Raw genomic sequence first — 16,917 nt, forward strand, 5'->3', positions numbered from 1 at the left:
ACCCATGACCTCTGAGGGAGACCCAGCTTTCTCACACTGGCCCTACATTATGCTGCAAAATTTGTTGGTAGTCTTCAGACTTCATAATGCCATGCACACGGTCAAGCAGACCAGTGCCAGAGGCAGCAAAGCAACCCCAAAGCATCAGGGAACCTCCGCCATGTTTGACTGTAGGAACCGTGTTCTTTTCTTTGAATGCCTCTTTTTTTCTCCTGTAAACTCTATGTTGATGCCTTTGCCCAAAAAGCTCTACTTTTGTCTCATCTGACCAGAGAACATTCTTCCAAAACATTTTAGGCTTTTTCAGGTAAGATTTGGCAAACTCCAGCCTGGCTTTATTATGTCTCGGGGTAAGAAGTGGGGTCTTCCTGGGTCTCCTACCATACAGTCCCTTTTCATTCAGACGCCGATGGATAGTACGGGTTGACACTGTTGTACCCTCGGACAGCACGGCAGCTTGAACTTGTTTGGATGTTAGTCGAGGTTCTTTATCCAACATCCGCACAATCTTGCGTTGAAATCTCTTGTCAATTTTTATTTTCTGTCCACATCTAGGGAGGTTAACCACAGTGCCATGGGCTTTAAACTTCTTGATGACACTGCGCACGGTAGACATGGGAACATTCAGGTCTTTGGAGATGGACTTGTAGCCTTGAGATTGCTCATGTTCTTTGGTCTTCTTTCTTTTCTCCATGCTCAATGTGGTACACACAAGGACACAGGACAGATGTTGAGTCAACTTTAATCCATGTCAAATGGCTGCAAGTGTGATTTAGTTATTGCCAGCACCTGTTAGGTGCCACAGGTAAGTTACAGGTGCTGTTAATTACACAAATTAGAGAAGCATCACTTGATTTTTCAAACAGTGCCAATACTTTTGTCCACCCTCTTTTTTATGTTTGGTGTGGAATTATATCCAATTTGGCTTTAGGACAATTCTTTTTGTGTTTTTTCATTTAAGACAAATTAAATGAAGATAATAATACCAAAGAATTTGTGTTTGCAATCATTTTCAGGAAGAAATGAGTATTATCTGACAGAATTGCAGGGGTGTCAATAATTTTGGCCACAACTGTAGCACTTTTACCTATGACAGTCTATGGGGCTGTTCACATGCCAGATCTTTTCCTCAGACCAAATAATCTGTGCAAAATCACGGAGACATGTTCGATATTGATCTGGATGTTGGATCTTAATTGGCAATGCAAGTCTATGGGTCAGTGAAAAAATCGGACAGCACTCGGATGCCCTCTTTGCTGTTGGTTTTTCACTGACTGATAGGACAAGGTGGAGAAACTTTTTGTGTTTTTCTCATCACTCTGTTGAACATCTTTGAAGAAACTCGGTCAGTTTTTCTTTTACATGAAGAAAACTGACTTCTGAATGAGCCCTTAGAGACTGGACTCCAGTAGATATACAGTAGGCGAACATTAGTGAATTGTACTTATCCACATATATGCAATGTTTCAGCTTCTCATTTGAACCCTTTATCAAGCATGTCTTTTCTATCAATAAAGATATAATATTTTCAACACTGTAGCACTTATTTTCTAACATCCGTTCATTTTGCAAAAATGTCAACATGAAGTACAGCCAAATTGATGGTCATTTTTGTAGTCTAGGCATTGCCATGATAAATAGTTGTCCTGTTGCTGGGTCTCATCATTGAGGAAAATAACTTGGAGACCCTATAAAACATTACATATGTTCAGTTCAATGGGTCATGTGAGTGATAAATGTATCACTAGGTCCTCCAGAGTAAAAATGGATAGCGCGATTTCCTGCCCAGGGTTTCTATCGGCATATGACAACTGTCACTTGGGACCTAGCGCTCTCCGATTTCTATTTCCAGAACACAGGTTAATGCACTTTTATTCCTTTCAAGGGACATTGATCAGAGTGTTCATTAACAGTACATGGAGAAAATTATTATTACATAGTCGTAATTCACAAAGTTCCATAAAACTAAAGTTGTGTGACTGAATAAATGTTACATAAATTAAACTTCTCATCCATGACCATCATCCTGCATCTGCCATCCGAGGTTGAAGGAGAATAAGAGTCATTGGTTGTCTTGGGTACGGTAAGGCCATGCCATACACAGTTATGCTGATTTGTTGCATAGCAGCCGCTCTCAGCTAACAGCTCTACCCACGTGATTTAACCTTTATCACATCTTATTATTTTTGCTGCTGTTTTGAAAATGTTAAATAATGTTACAATATCTGCAATTATATAATCGGCTTGCCCATTAACTAGAAAATGCTAACAATAATAGTCTACAGCTGCTCTATCTACGCACGAATAATGTACAAACTAACAACCTTACTTGTTTGTCAAGATAGTAGTAGATAAATAGTATCACTGAGACATCAGTAGTATTTCGGGCCATGTTCACATTTACATCATGGCTTTCGTTCATAATGGAAACCCCAATGCTGGGTTGGATCCAGCATTCGACAAATCTAATCCCTGTCCGATATAAAGTATATTCCACTGACATTGTAAAGAAGTGTAAGACATGTCGACACTTCACTTGAAGATCTTTTAGTAATGTAATGCATTGACATGTGTTGTATGTTGTTATACTATGTTGTGTGGTCCTCACAAGAGATGAGCAAATATACGTGGTTCCCTGTTTACTCAGCAAGCTATAGTGCTTGCCGAAATAAGCTACAGCGGGAACCCAGCTTCCTGAATCACGCCGGTTGAACAGCTGATCGCCGCCGCAGCTGCATGTGTCGTGGCTGTGTCACTGTCACAGCACATGCATTTAGAGTCCAAGAAACAGGCTCTACATGCATGTGCTGTGACAGTGACATAGCCGCGACACATGCAGCTGCGGCGGCGATCAGCTGTTCAGCCGGTGCGATCCAGGAAGCCGGGTTCCCGCTGTAGCTTGCTGAATAAGCGGGGAACCAAATGTTACGGTTAGAGGAAAATAAAGATGTACCTGAAAGTGGACCCTCTGGGTCACGGCTCCAGAGCCCCCGGAGGCAAGTGCCCAGGTGAGGACCACCCCCTATACAGGGAGTGTGAGGGACAGGCCACCAGGGGATAGAGCCGCAACAGCCGGAACCAAAGGGACGACTGAGGCAAATAGAAGGAAGGTACTGACGTGGACAATAAGCAAGGCACCGGGTAATGCAGGGACCCAGTGGGGTACAGGACTGGAGAGCCAGGGGAGCACAGGACCTGAGGCTGAAAGGTAAGGAGCACAGATGAATAAGGAGAAGGACGGCAGGTAACTGAAATGGGAAGGAGAACGCAGGGAGCAGGACAGAGGGAAGAAAACCTCAGGGAGACTGGGAGGGCAGAGCACTGGAAAGAAAGACCGGGGAAGGCAGGCAGCGAACAGCACTAACATACACAGACAGAGAATGAGAGGGGGCCTGAGACAGTGAGCACCGCAGCAGACAGCGTCACCGTATATGATAATCAGGCGTCTTACCTGAGCCGGCGCCGGGCATATGTAACGTTGGGCGCCTCCAACTTGGGGGCGGAGCTAGCGCGTCATATGATTCAGGAGGCTGCGCGCAGTGTGCTGGTACCCGTCGCCGAGGGAGCCAGAGGCCAGGCGCGGGGACGCTCTGAAGAGCAGGAGCGCGCCGGACCGAGCGCGCAGCAAGGTAAGCAGGAGCTAGCGCCGTGACAGTACCCCCCTCTTTACGCCCCCTCCTCCTAATGTTGGAGAGGAACCGTTTCATGATGCGGGGAGCATCAATATTCTCTTGAGGTTCCCATGATCTCTCCTCGGGACCGAAGCCCTTCCAATCAACCAAAAACAGAGTCTTTCCTCTCACAGTCTTCCTAGCCAGAATATATCGCACCTCAAAGGTGTTATCTGAACTACATGGTTGGGAAGTTTGAGAAGGTGCAGAATGAAAGTGGTTAAATACGGCTGGTTTAAGGAGAGACACATGGAAGGTGTTGGGAATCTTTAACGAGGCGGGTAACCTCAACTTGTAAGCTACGTTGTTGACCCGACTTAAGACCTCAAAGGGACCAATGAAACGTGGACCCAGCTTGTAGGAAGGGATCTTCAACCTGATATATGGGGAAGCTAACCAAACCTTACCACCAGGGCGATATGGGGAAACGTCTATCCGTCTCTTGTCGGCATACCGTTTCATTCTGAGGCTGGCACTTTCAAGAGCCACTTTGGTCTCCCTCCAAATCTGAGAGAAGTCTAAGGACAAGGAATCCGCTGCCGGCACACCCGAGGTGGGGGACACAGGAAGAGGAATGCCGGGATGTTGACCAAAAACCACAAAAAAGGGAGATTTGGAGGAGGCTTCACTAGGATGATTGTTGTAGGCGAATTCCGCCCAAGGAAGGAGAGAGACCCAGTCGTCCTGATGAGCATTGTAAAAATGTCGAAGGTAAGATGATAAGGCTTGATTGACTCGCTCCACTTGACCATTCGACTGAGGGTGATAGGCTGAGGAGAAATCCAATGTTATCTTCAGCAATCCACAGAGAGCTCGCCAAAAACGGGAGGTAAACTGGACTCCTCGATCTGAGACAATATGTTGATGAAAACCATGAAGGCGAAAAATGTGAAGCAAAAAGATCTTTGCCAACTCGGGAGCAGTAGGTAGACCAGGCAGGGCGATGAAGTGGGCCATTTTGGAAAAACGATCCACGACCACCTATATCACCGTACATCTAGACGAAGGAGGCAGGTCAGTGACGAAATCCATGGCAATATGAGTCCATGGGTTTGCAGGTACTGGTAACGGATGCAAGAGGCCCGCAGGAGCATGCCAGGGAACCTTGTTTCGGGCGCAAGAAGGACAGGAAGCAATGAAGTCTTGAACATCCTTGCGAAGTGAAGGCCACCAGTAATGGCGGGAGACAAGCGAGAGAGTTTTGTTAATTCCGGCATGTCCAGAGAATCTTGAAGAGTGACTCCAACGCAGAACCTTTAATCTATCCTCACTCCGAACAAAGGTCTTACCAGCTGGTGGGGAAGCCAGGCCTACTGGAGCCACGGTAAGGATCTTGGCAGGGTCAATGAGGTGATTTGGACCCTCCTCCTTGTCAACAGACATGAAGGACCGTGAAAGGGCGTCCACCTTGACGTTCTTCTCCCCGGGTCGGAAGTGGAGTTCAAAGTCAAATCTTTCAAAAAACAGTGACCATCTGGCCTGTCGAGGGTTGAGCCTCTGGGCGGACTGAAGATAGGCCAAATTTTTGTGATCCGTAAAAATGATGAATGGATGGAGAGCTCCCTCGAGGAGATGGCGCCATTCTTCAAGGGCCATCTTTATGGCCAAGAGTTCCCTATCTCCCACAGCATAGTTACGTTCGGGAGCGGAGAACGCTTTAGAAAAGAATCCGCTGGTAAGAGTGTGGCCCGAGGAGGACTTTTGCAGGAGAACTGCTCCAGCTCCCACCGAGGATGCGTCCACCTCGAGGATAAATGGCCTGCTGGCATCCGGGCGATGAAGTACTGGAGACTTAGCGAATTCTTGTTTCAGGGCAGCGAAAGCAGCCACTGCTTCAGAGGGCCAACGATGGGGGTCGGCCCCTTTGCGGACCAGAGCTGAGACGGGTTTCGACAAAGACAAGAAATGAGGGATAAATTGCCTATAATAATTGGCAAAGCCCAAAAATCGCTGGATAGCCTTGACTCCGGAGGGACGTGGCCAATTGAGGACTGCCGAGACTTTCTCCGGATCCATCTCTAGTCCCGAGTTCGAAACGATGAAACCGAGAAAAGGTAATGACGTTTGCTCAAAGAGACATTTCTCCAATTTGGCAAAGAGATGGTTCTCTCTGAGCCGTAGAAGGACCTGGCGCACATCTCGGCGATGTGTGGCCAGATCAGGAGAGAACACCAGGATGTTGTCTAGGTACACTACGACACAGGAGTAGAGGAGATCCCGAAAGACATCATTGACGAGTTCTTGGAATACGGCTGGTGCGTTGCAAAGCCCAAAGGGCATAACCAAATACTCGTAGTGTCCATCACACGTGTTAAATGCAGTCTTCCACTCGTCCCCGGAACGTATGCGAACCAAGTTATAGGCCCCTCGAAGATCAAGCTTGGTGAATACTTTTGCCCCCTTCAAGCGATCAAAAAGTTCAGAGATACAGTGGGGAAAAAAAGTATTTAGTCAGTCAGAAATAGTGCAAGTTCCACCACTTAAAAAGATGAGAGGCGTCTGTAATTTACATCATATGTAGACCTCAACTATGGGAGACAAACTGAGAAAAAAAAATCCAGAAAATCACATTGTCTGTTTTTTTTTTCATTTTATTTGCATATTATGGTGGAAAATAAGTATTTGGTCAGAAACAAAATTTCATCTCAATACTTTGTGATATATCCTTTGTTGGCAATGACAGAGGTGAAACGTTTTCTGTAAGTCTTCACAAGGTTGCCACACACTGTTGTTGGTATGTTGGCCCATTCCTCCATGCAGATCTCCTCTAGAGCAGTGATGTTTTTGGCTTTTCGCTTGGCAACACGGACTTTCAACTCCCTCCAAAGGTTTTCTATAGGGTTGAGATCTGGAGACTGGCTAGGCCACTCCAGGAACTTGAAATGCTTCTTACGAAGCCACTCCTTCGTTGCCCTGGCGGTGTGCTTTGGATCATTGTCATGTTGAAAGATCCAGCCACGTTTCATCTTCAATGCCCTTGCTGATGGAAGGAGGTTTGCACTCAAAATCTCACGATACATGGCCCCATTCATTCTTTCATGTATCCGGATCAGTCGTCCTGGCCCCTTTGCAGAGAAACAGCCCCAAAGCATGATGTTTCCACCACCATGCTTTACAGTAGGTATGGTGTTTGATGGATGCAACTCAGTATTCTTTTTCCTCCAAACACGACAAGTTGTGTTTCTACCAAACAGTTCCAGTTTGGTTTCATCAGACCATAGGACATTCTCCCAAAACTCCTCTGGATCATCCAAATGCTCTCTAGCAAACTTCAGACGGGCCCGGACATGTACAGGCTTAAGCAGTGGGACACGTCTGGCACTGCAGGATCTGAGTCCATGGTGGCGTAGTGTGTTACTTATGGTAGGCCTTGTTACATTGGTCCCAGCTCTCTGCAGTTCATTCATTAGGTCCCCCCGCGTGGTTCTGGGATTTTTGCTCACCGTTCTTGTGATCATTCTGACCCCACGGGGTGGGATTTTGCGTGGACCACCAGATCGAGGGAGATTATCAGTGGTCTTGTATGTCTTCCATTTTCTAATTATTGCTCCCACAGTTGATTTCTTCACTCCAAGCTGGTTGGCTATTGCAGATTCAGTCTTCCCAGCCTGGTGCAGGGTTACAATTTTGTTTCTGGTGTCCTTTGACAGCTCTTTGGTCTTCACCATAGTGGAGTTTGGAGTCAGACTGTTTGAGGGTGTGCACAGGTGTCTTTTTATACTGATAACAAGTTTAAACAGGTGCCATTACTACAGGTAATAAGTGGAGGAAAGAGGAGACTCTTAAAGTAGAAGTTACAGGTCTGTGAGAGCCAGAAATCTTGATTGCTTGTTTCTGACCAAATACTTATTTTCCACCATAATATGCAAATAAAATGAAAAAAAAACAGACAATGTGATTTTCTGGATTTTTTTTTCTCAATTTGTCTCCCATAGTTGAGGTCTACCTATGATGTAAATTACAGACACCTCTCATCTTTTTAAGTGGTGGAACTTGCACTATTGCTGACTGACTAAATACTTTTTTTCCCCACTGTAAGTGGCAATGGATACTTATTCTTCACAGTGATCCGATTCAAGCCACGATAATCGATGCATGGGCGCAGGGACCCATCTTTCTTCTTTACAAAAAAGAAGCCTGCTCCTGCAGGGGACGAAGACTTCTGAATAAAGCCTCTAGCCAAGTTGTCCTGGATGTATTCAGACATGGCTTGGGTCTCTGCCGGAGAGAGGGGGTAAATCCTACCACGAGGTGGAATGGTACCAGGAACGAACTCGATGGGGCAGTCGTAGGGACGGTGTGGAGGAAGAGTCTCAGCCTTTTTCTTGTCAAAAACATCCAAAAAATCATGGTACACCGGCGGCAATCCATGGGGAACAAGGGAAGGACGGGGATCACCAATGGGACGCACCGACAGCAGACACCGAGCCCGACAAGACTCCCCCCAGCGCAGAACGTTGCCATGATGCCAATCTAAGGTGGGCTCATGGAGCCGCAGCCAAGGAAGACCAAGCAGAATAGGGTGAGAAATACTTGCTAGAACGTAAAACATAATCCTTTCTTTGTGCAGTGCCCCTACCTGCAACTCTACTTCATGAGTAACTAGAGTAACCGTCTCCAGCAGGGGCCGACCGTCTACGGAGGCGAGAACTTGCGGTATTTCCAAGGCCCTCACGGGGACAGAAAGCTTATTAACCTCCTCTAGCCTAATAAAATTCCCGGCGGCACCCGAGTCCACATAGGCCACCAGAGAATCCCGCTTCCCACCAACATGCAAGAGGACAGACAGAGTGAGGGGAAGAGAGGTATCATCTACACCTAGGGAGGCCTCTCTTACCTGGCCTAGGTGGAGAAGTTTTCTGGACATTCTGGACAAGTTCGGATGAGATGGGAACCGCTACCACAGTAGAAACACTGACCGTGGAGGCTCCTCTCCCTACGACGCTGGTCTGAGAGCTTCAGGCGATCCACCAGCATCGGTTCGGGCGTCGGGGGTGAAGGGAGACTCCTGGGTCGAGGACTGGGTGGCCTGCGGGCAGAAGAAAAAAGACGAGAAACCCTTCTCTCCCTAGCGCGTTCTTGAAAGCGGAGGTCAATTCGCGTAGCTAAGGAGATCAAATCCTCCAGAGCTGTTGGGGTGTCACGACCTGCGAGCTCGTCCTTTATACGACTAGTGAGACCTCGCCAGAAAGCACCCACCAGGGCCTCATTATTCCAACCTAAGTCTGAAGAAAGAGTCCTAAACTGGATCGCATACTGGCCTACCGTTAAAGAACCTTGACATAGGTTAAATAGAGCCTCAGTGGTGGAGGCTAAACGGCCAGGTTCATCAAAAACTCGACGAAACATATCCAGAAAAACGGAAAGCTGCGTAACTACTGGATCATCACGTTCCCAGAGCGGATTGACCCAAGCCAAAGCGTCCCCCTCCAGATGAGAAATGATGAAGGCCACTTTGGCTCGGTCGGTGGGATACTGCTGGGGCAGTAATTCAAAATGGAGAAGGCACTGATTTAAAAACCCCCGGCATAACTTGGCGTCTCTGCTATATCGTGGTGGTTTGGCCAACCGGGGACCAGGATGGGAACCCACAGCTGGGGAAGCAGATGCGACCGAGTGCAAAGCGAGCAACCGACCATCCACCGAAGCCATGTAGCTGAGGATATGCGACTGGGTGTCTCGCTGCTGCGCCAATTCCTGTTGCAAGCCAGTCAACTGGCCGGCGTTGCCGGGGTCAGAGGACTGGAGGGCGGACAGACGTGAGTCCATAGTTTTCATGAAGGACATCATGCGCGTCTGATTCTCCCGAAGGAAGACTAACTCCTTCTGAGCGGCCGTGGCTCCAGCGGGGTCCATGGCCTGATTATGCTGTTACGGTTAGAGGAAAATAAAGATGTACCTGAAAGTGGACCCTCTGGGTAACGGCACCAAAGGGACGACTGAGGCAAATAGAAGGAAGGTACTGACGTGGACAATAAGCGAGGCACCGGGTAATGCAGGGACCCAGTGGGGTACAGGACTGGAGAGCCAGGGGAGCACAGGACTGGAGGCTGAAAGGTAAGGAGCACAGATGAATAAGGAGAAGGATGGCAGGTAACTGAAACGGGAAGGAGAACGCAGGGAGCAGGACAGAGGGAAGAAAGCCTCAGGGAGACTGGGAGGGCAGAGCACTGGAAAGAAAGCCCGGGGAAGGCAGGCAGCGAACAGCACTAACATACACAGACAGAGAACGAGAGGGGGCCTGAGACAGTGAGCACCGCAGCAGACAGCGTCACCGTATATGATAATCAGGTGTCTTACCTGAGCCGGCGCCGGGCATATGTAGTGGTGGGTGCCGCCATCTTGGGGGCGGAGCTAGCGCGTCACATGATTCAGGAGGCCGCGCGCAGTGTGCTGGTACCCGTCGCCGAGGGAGCCGGAGGCCAGGCGCGGGGACGCGCTGAAGAGCAAGAGCGCGCCGGACCGAGCGCGCAGCAAGGTAAGCAGGAGCTAGCGCCGTGACACCAAAGATATTCGCTCAACTCTAGTCCTCCCCACTTAGTTAGCCTGCAGATGAGGTTAACTATTGGTTGTCCCAAGCTGGGGGGAATTAAATTTTGATAGAAATTAAGTTCCTATTTGTTTGTGAGTTTTTGGAGAGTACTGAAAGAAGGAGCATTTTGTAGACCAGCCTTGAATAAGGTTGTTGTGTGTGGAGAAGAGAGAACACTTTACCCAGGTAGCAAGTCCTGAATTAACCAAGAATCAATTGGCAGAAGTAGTCCTACATACAGTAGGAGGCAAGTAGGACGCAAGCGTTTTCTATACTAGATAAGGAAGCTTGAGTGTAGACAGAACGTAGGCTGAAAGCGAACACTGGCTAGGCTGGGACACGTTATCTCCTGAGTTGCAGCAAGCTTAAACAGATACTAAGATGGAGCAGTGCTCCTGGCTGCGGGTGGCCCACATCAATTGCAAGTTGAGAAATTGTTGTGAGGGGCTGTAGCAACCAACCTCTACCAGTGAAGCCCTTTACAAGAGAAGATTGAGGCCCCATAGTAATCTGCTATTTCAATGTAACAAGCAATATCAGAAATGTGCCTTCACATGTAACCATCAAGCCTGTAAGTAAGCCTTCTTTAAGTGCCATGCCTGTGTAAGGAGATCAGGGCCTAGCCCTGTAGCAGTGTATATTTGTTGTATACCTTACATGTCTGTGTGCAGTATGTATGTCATGTGTATGCGTGAGTTTGCAGAAGTTTGCCCATGACATTAGTCATGTAGAGATAAGTGTAGTATTACAAAAGGGGCACTAGATGGGGGCACTGAGCACAATTAGATGGGAGCCTTTAGGAGGGCACTAGAAGGGTTAACCAGAGGGACATTAGAGGAGTGGATAGCTGGGAGCTAAGAGATAAGATTTCCTGTTTACTAGCAGAGGAGAGGAGAGCAGAGAGTAGCTGGGGGTAGCCTCAAGTACTGGAGAGGAGGCAGGAGTGCTGTTAAGCATGGCTGATTGAGACACGAAGTGTAGTAGAGTCTCTCAGCTATTCTGAGCAGCGAAGTGCAGTGTTGTGCCTACAACAGCAGCCAGTGAGCAGGATCACTGGGGTTCTTTCAGTCGGAGACTGGGAGCTGAAGAATTAAGGAGGCTAAGGGAAGAGCCTCAGAAGTCAAGTCAGCTAATAGCAGAAAGCTGAAGTGACAGCCAAGTCAGTCTCTGGAAACCAGCCTGTGTCTGGAATCACTCAAGCCAGGGAAGTCAATGGGTGAGCCCCCTGTGGAAGTGACAGCTGGAGTGCTGGAGCTGTGTTAAGAGTCTAGTGAGCCACAAGCCTAAAGAGACATGCAGAAGCAACAGTGCCGTAAAGGGGTGAACTATAACGGAGTAGACAGGTACCTTCGTGGGCTGGAGTCGGTCGCAGGAAGTGTTCCAAGTGCCATGCTCACCGTGTTCCGAGTGGCATGCTCGCTGTTTGTGTGTTCCAACCGTATGTAACAGAAGAGGAAGTAGAGTGCTGCTGTAGATGAAGATATATTGCTGGTACCGCGTAAAGTGTCCTGAAGCCGTTATGGACGTGCTGTGCCCTGAAGAGAATAAAGTTGAACTATTTAAGTTGTTTCCAGACTCTGTCTGCAGTCATTTGAGTCTCAAAGCTGAACAGCATACTGGAGATGGAGCAGCCTCCAGCACAGTGAGTACTGGAGCGGCCAAGGAGGCTACCCCCCGGTGCCCGTGTTATTACACCTGCTACTGGAAATACATATGTTTTACCAATTAATTTAGTAAAAAAAATTGTTTTCACATTCTTGTCTCTCTCATTCTTCTCTACTTCGAGTCCTGGCCTGCCATGTCACGTCTACAAAAGGTAACAACACAGAAATAACCTTTTTCTGTAGCATTCCAGAGCATGGAAGTCACATCAGCCAGGGTGTCTCCAGGCATTATAAAGAAGGGGCTAGCTTACCTATAGAAATGAACCATTCAGCCAGCACTTTTCACACAGCACTGATCACATACTGACACAGAAAATGCTCTCTGGTGTTGACCTCAAACCCACTGCTTCCCACTGCTATGGCCTCATACTCACTGGCGATAAAATCGGACGATTGCAATCCGATTTTTAATCGGATTGCACTCTGACCAATGTTAGTGAATGGGTGACATCTTACTTGCGATCTTTTTCTCGGTCTGAGAAAAAAATCGCAGCATGTTGCGATTTGCAGCGATTTTCACCAATAGAAGTCAATGGATGCGATTAAAAAAAAGGACCAAAAATGGACCATCCGTTTTCCATCCGTTTTTAACGGATACATCACCATTCTGTGGTATAGAACACTGTAAATGGTCCTGTAAATGACTGTAGAAAAAGAGTTCCAAAAATGGATGAAAAACGGATGGAAAAATAAAAAATCGCATAGAAATCGCATGACACTGGCGTAACACTCCACCCTTTTTTCCAGTCCAGAAATCGGACTGGTTTTTTAATCGCCAATGGGTATGAGGCCTAAGGCCTCTTTCACACATCAGGTTTTCGCCGTCAGGCACGATCCGGCTCTTTTGACAAAAACCGGATCCGGCGAAATGCAATGCCGGGTCCGGTTTCCCCCCCATTGACTTGCATTAGCACCGGATTGCGCCGGATGGCCATGCGTTTCGTCCGGTTTTCGCCGGATCCGGCAATGTGTCGCAATCCGGCGTCTGGAAAAAACGGCTACTGTAACGTTTTTTGTCTCCGGCGAAAAAGCCGGACCCGCTGGATCTGGTGCGTCCGACTTTTTCACACAATGAAAGTCTATGAGCGCCGCAATGTGCCGGATCCGGTTTTTTGGGTCTGAGCATGCTCAGTAGCTCTGCCCACAGCACACATATATAAAACCATGACAGTGGGACCCTCAGCCACACCCAACATGCCACCCAAGACAGGAACCAGGCGCAGGAGAAGGCAGGAGACCACTGCACCACCATCAGCACCACCACCACCTCAAATGGAGCAAAGCGACCATGCTGAACAGCGGGAGAGGAGTCCACCAGCAGATGAGAGACGGTAATTATCAAAACCCCCATTCCTCAAAATTAGGGCCATGGAATATCAAGATATTCATTGGCCCTTTGTTTCTCTTTATTCAACAGCTGCCCAAGAGATGCAGAAGCAGCAGCACTGGCAGCAGCAGCACCACCCACAGGCATGGAGTCTGGCCAGCAGGAGGACACCACATCTTCTTCTGGGAGCCCTCCCTCGCATCGTCAGCGTTTGACGGTAAGTTTTTATTTCCAAAATCCATCATCTCTGTAATATATGTCTATTCATTGGCTTTTATTTCAAAACAGGAATCACAAGCTGAAGAGGAGCTCCCAGAAGAAGAAGGAAGGGGTGGACAGACACCTGGAGTGGGCTCACAATTGGTAAGTTTTTTTCATCAAACGCAGAAACACAACATCACACTACACACAACACATAGAAAACAATGTACCACAGACATCACACAGCAAACAAATATGCCAACATCCAAACACATAAATTTTTTTCTTTTCTTCTCTAGTCTTCCCAATCTGGTGCTCGGCCAAGAGGTCCTCGCAGTGCCTCCCAGGGTCGTCGGCGACAGCAACGCGGCGGTCACCAGCGTGTAAGTATAATATTTAAGTTAAATTTTGGTACACTTTTTATTTCATGTCTTAAAGTGTGGTGACTAATTTTGCTATTTTTCTATTTTACTTTAACAGCCTTCACAGCGTGCTCCCGACTCTGACGGTGAGGATGGAGGAATTGATGTGGACCACCTCATCGATCTCGTCAGAGAAAAGGAGCCGCTATGGAATATGGCTGACCGCCTCCATGCTGACCTGATAGTTACCCGACGGCTCTGGGAGGAAATCTGTTCGCTCCTTGTGGACCGCTGGGAGGACCTCGATGCTCGGGCCCAGATTAAAGAGCGAAAGTATATACAGTGTCGGTTGCTTGATGTAAACCAGTATTTCCCGAACTCCAGTCCTCGTGGTCCCCACGGATCATGTGTTCAGGATTTCTATTTACTATGGAAATCTTGAAAACATGACCCCTGGGGACCATGAGGACTGGAGTTTGGGAAACACTGATGTTGTATACTAACCACTTTGTCCTTTCTCGTTTCAGGGGAGAGAATTGTGAAGCGGTGGCGGTCTGTGAGGGATCGTTTCAAGAAGGAGTTCAATAAAGAGATGCGGGCCCCGAGTGGATCTGGAGGACGCAGGAGCAAGTACAAGTACGCACGAGCCCTGTCGTTCCTCTGGGATACAATGGTCACCAGAAGGTAAATATTACACACCACATGTAAAAAAAAATGTTTAGATGTAAAAAAAATTTTTCAGACAGGGCCATGCCATGTCACTATTTTAATTGTTTTTTTTTCTCTTTATTCCACAGCACGGTGAGCAGCACTCGGGAGCCTGCACGGTTGGACCCTTCTGAGGCGATCCCTGAGGAGACTGGCACCGAGGGACACTTCGTCCGCCCCGGTACATCTACACCTTCCCAGCCTTCCCACACATTAGACCCATCTGTCCCATCCACCAGCGCAGGAGCATCGTGGCCGACAACATTACATGGAGCTGCTGGTGAGGAGATCGCTTTCCCTTTACCCCACCCTTCTGCCCCTGCCACCTCTAGTACACCTGCGGGTACTGGGCGGCAGCAGCAGAGGGGTCAGGAAAAGACTTATGCGCCAGAGTTCTTGCATCTGAATGCATCTTTCCAGAACTGTCTAAAAGTCTTGTCAGAGCAAATCTCCGCAGGCTTTCAGCAGATCAACTCCAGCATTCTGGAGGTGAAGACACTTCTGCAAACCATGCATTCAGAAGCAAGATCTTCGCCAAACCACACCTTTTTCAGGTCTGTTGTGGAGCGCATGGAAACGCTCTCTCCTAGCCAGCAGATGCATGTAATGCATTCGTGCCACGGTGCTCTCCAGCACGTTACCTCCCAACCTCCTCCTCCCACCCCAGTAGTTCCTCCACCTGCACCCCCTCCAGCCACTTTCCATCCTCCCCCTCCTATTACATACCAGCCACCTCCCCAGTACCAGCAACCTCCCCAGTACCAGCAACCTCCCCAGTACCAGACATCTCCCCACTTCCAGCAACCAGCCCCGTACCAAACTCCTTCCCCGTACCAAACTCCTTCCCCATACCACTTTCCATCTACATCATCTGCCCCTACAGTCCCTGCCCAACCCTCCACTCCACCACCCACCACCTCTTCTGCCTCCCACATGTCCACCCATTCTCTAGCTTTTTCCACACCTTCACCTCTAACTGTTCCTTCCCCACCACGATCCCAGTCCTCTCTCCACACTCCCAGTGTCGAAGTGTCCCGCAGCCCCTCCAGCAGTATTTCCACCCCACACTACACAAATTTATAAAAATGTGTGTTTTTAAATAAATGAACAATATTCTGGTTTAAAAGGTTTATTAAAAAAGTTTTTAAATTTCAAAAAAGTATTCTAAAAAAAAAAATTTTTTCAATAAAAGTTTATTGTTTTACACTGGTTGTCTGTCATTTCTTTCTGCGGCGTAATATGGTAAAAAAAAAGGTTAAATACAGGGTATTTAAAAGGTAAAAAGGTTCTCAAAACCAGGTATATAACTGTAGGTAAAAGGTAAATAAATTTTACCTTTTTGCCACAGTTGTGTTCCTGGTTGTGTTTGAAGCAAAGTATTTCACCAAAAAAGTTGTGTATCTTGTTGGTGATTTCCTAACAATGTACACAACTTTTGTTAAAAGGTGAAATACTTTGCATAAAACACAACCAGGTACACACCTGGTAAAAATAGTTAAACCAGGACAAGATAGCCAACTTTGGTTGGCAAAGGTATATACTGTTGGTACAGAAGGTACACAAGTTTGGTTAGGGCACAAATCTTTCACACTCTGTCATCCTGCCAGTCTATTCTGCCTTGAGGCGACATAAAGTATTGTGCAAAATTGTCCCTCATTACTGAAACCGTCACAGAACTTCTAGTGGTAATGTTCTGGTAATCTTGCAAGGTGGTTTCTTCAGAGGTGTCCTCAATGGAAATGGGTTCCTTGCAGATAACAAAATTGTGGAGTACCACGCAAGCTTTGATCACCTCGTCAACAGTTTCTGTCTTGAGGTTGATCGCAGTCAATAGGACCCGCCATTTGGCTGTCAGAATACCAAAGGTACATTCAACCATTCTTCTTGCTCTTGTGAGGCGGTAATTAAAAATGCGTTTTGTTCTTGACAATCCTCTGCTACCGTACGGTTTCAAAAGGTGTTCTGACAGCTGGAAGGCTTCATCCCCTACACAGACAAATGGCATAGGTGGACCAGATGTTTACGTCAGCGGTCTAGGGGATGGGAACTGGAAGGTGTTTCCATACAGTTTACGCCCCATGGCAGACAGTTTGAAAACTTGAGAGTCATTTGAGTGGCCATAGGCCCCAATATCAACAGCAATAAATTTGTATTCCACGTCAGCGATAGCCATGAGGACAATTGAAAAATATTTCTTGTAATTGAAATATTCCGATCCCGATCCGGCTGGCTTTACAATGTGGATATGTTTCCCGTCCACAGCGCCCAAGCAGTTCGGAAACTGACATATCTGTAGAAACTTCAAAAATTTCAATCCACCTCTCTGTTGTGGGCTCTGGTAAAAACTCTTCAGCTAAGTAGTCCCACAGTGCACGGCATGTGTGCTTCACTATTCCAGATATGGTGGAAATCCCGAGTCTGTACTGGAAATGCAGTGACGAAAGGGATTCTC

This window comes from Dendrobates tinctorius, unplaced genomic scaffold (assembly GCF_039654945.1).
Source record: "Dendrobates tinctorius isolate UK_male_01 unplaced genomic scaffold, ASM3965494v1 ptg000057l, whole genome shotgun sequence".
Classification (NCBI taxonomy): domain Eukaryota; kingdom Metazoa; phylum Chordata; class Amphibia; order Anura; family Dendrobatidae; genus Dendrobates; species Dendrobates tinctorius.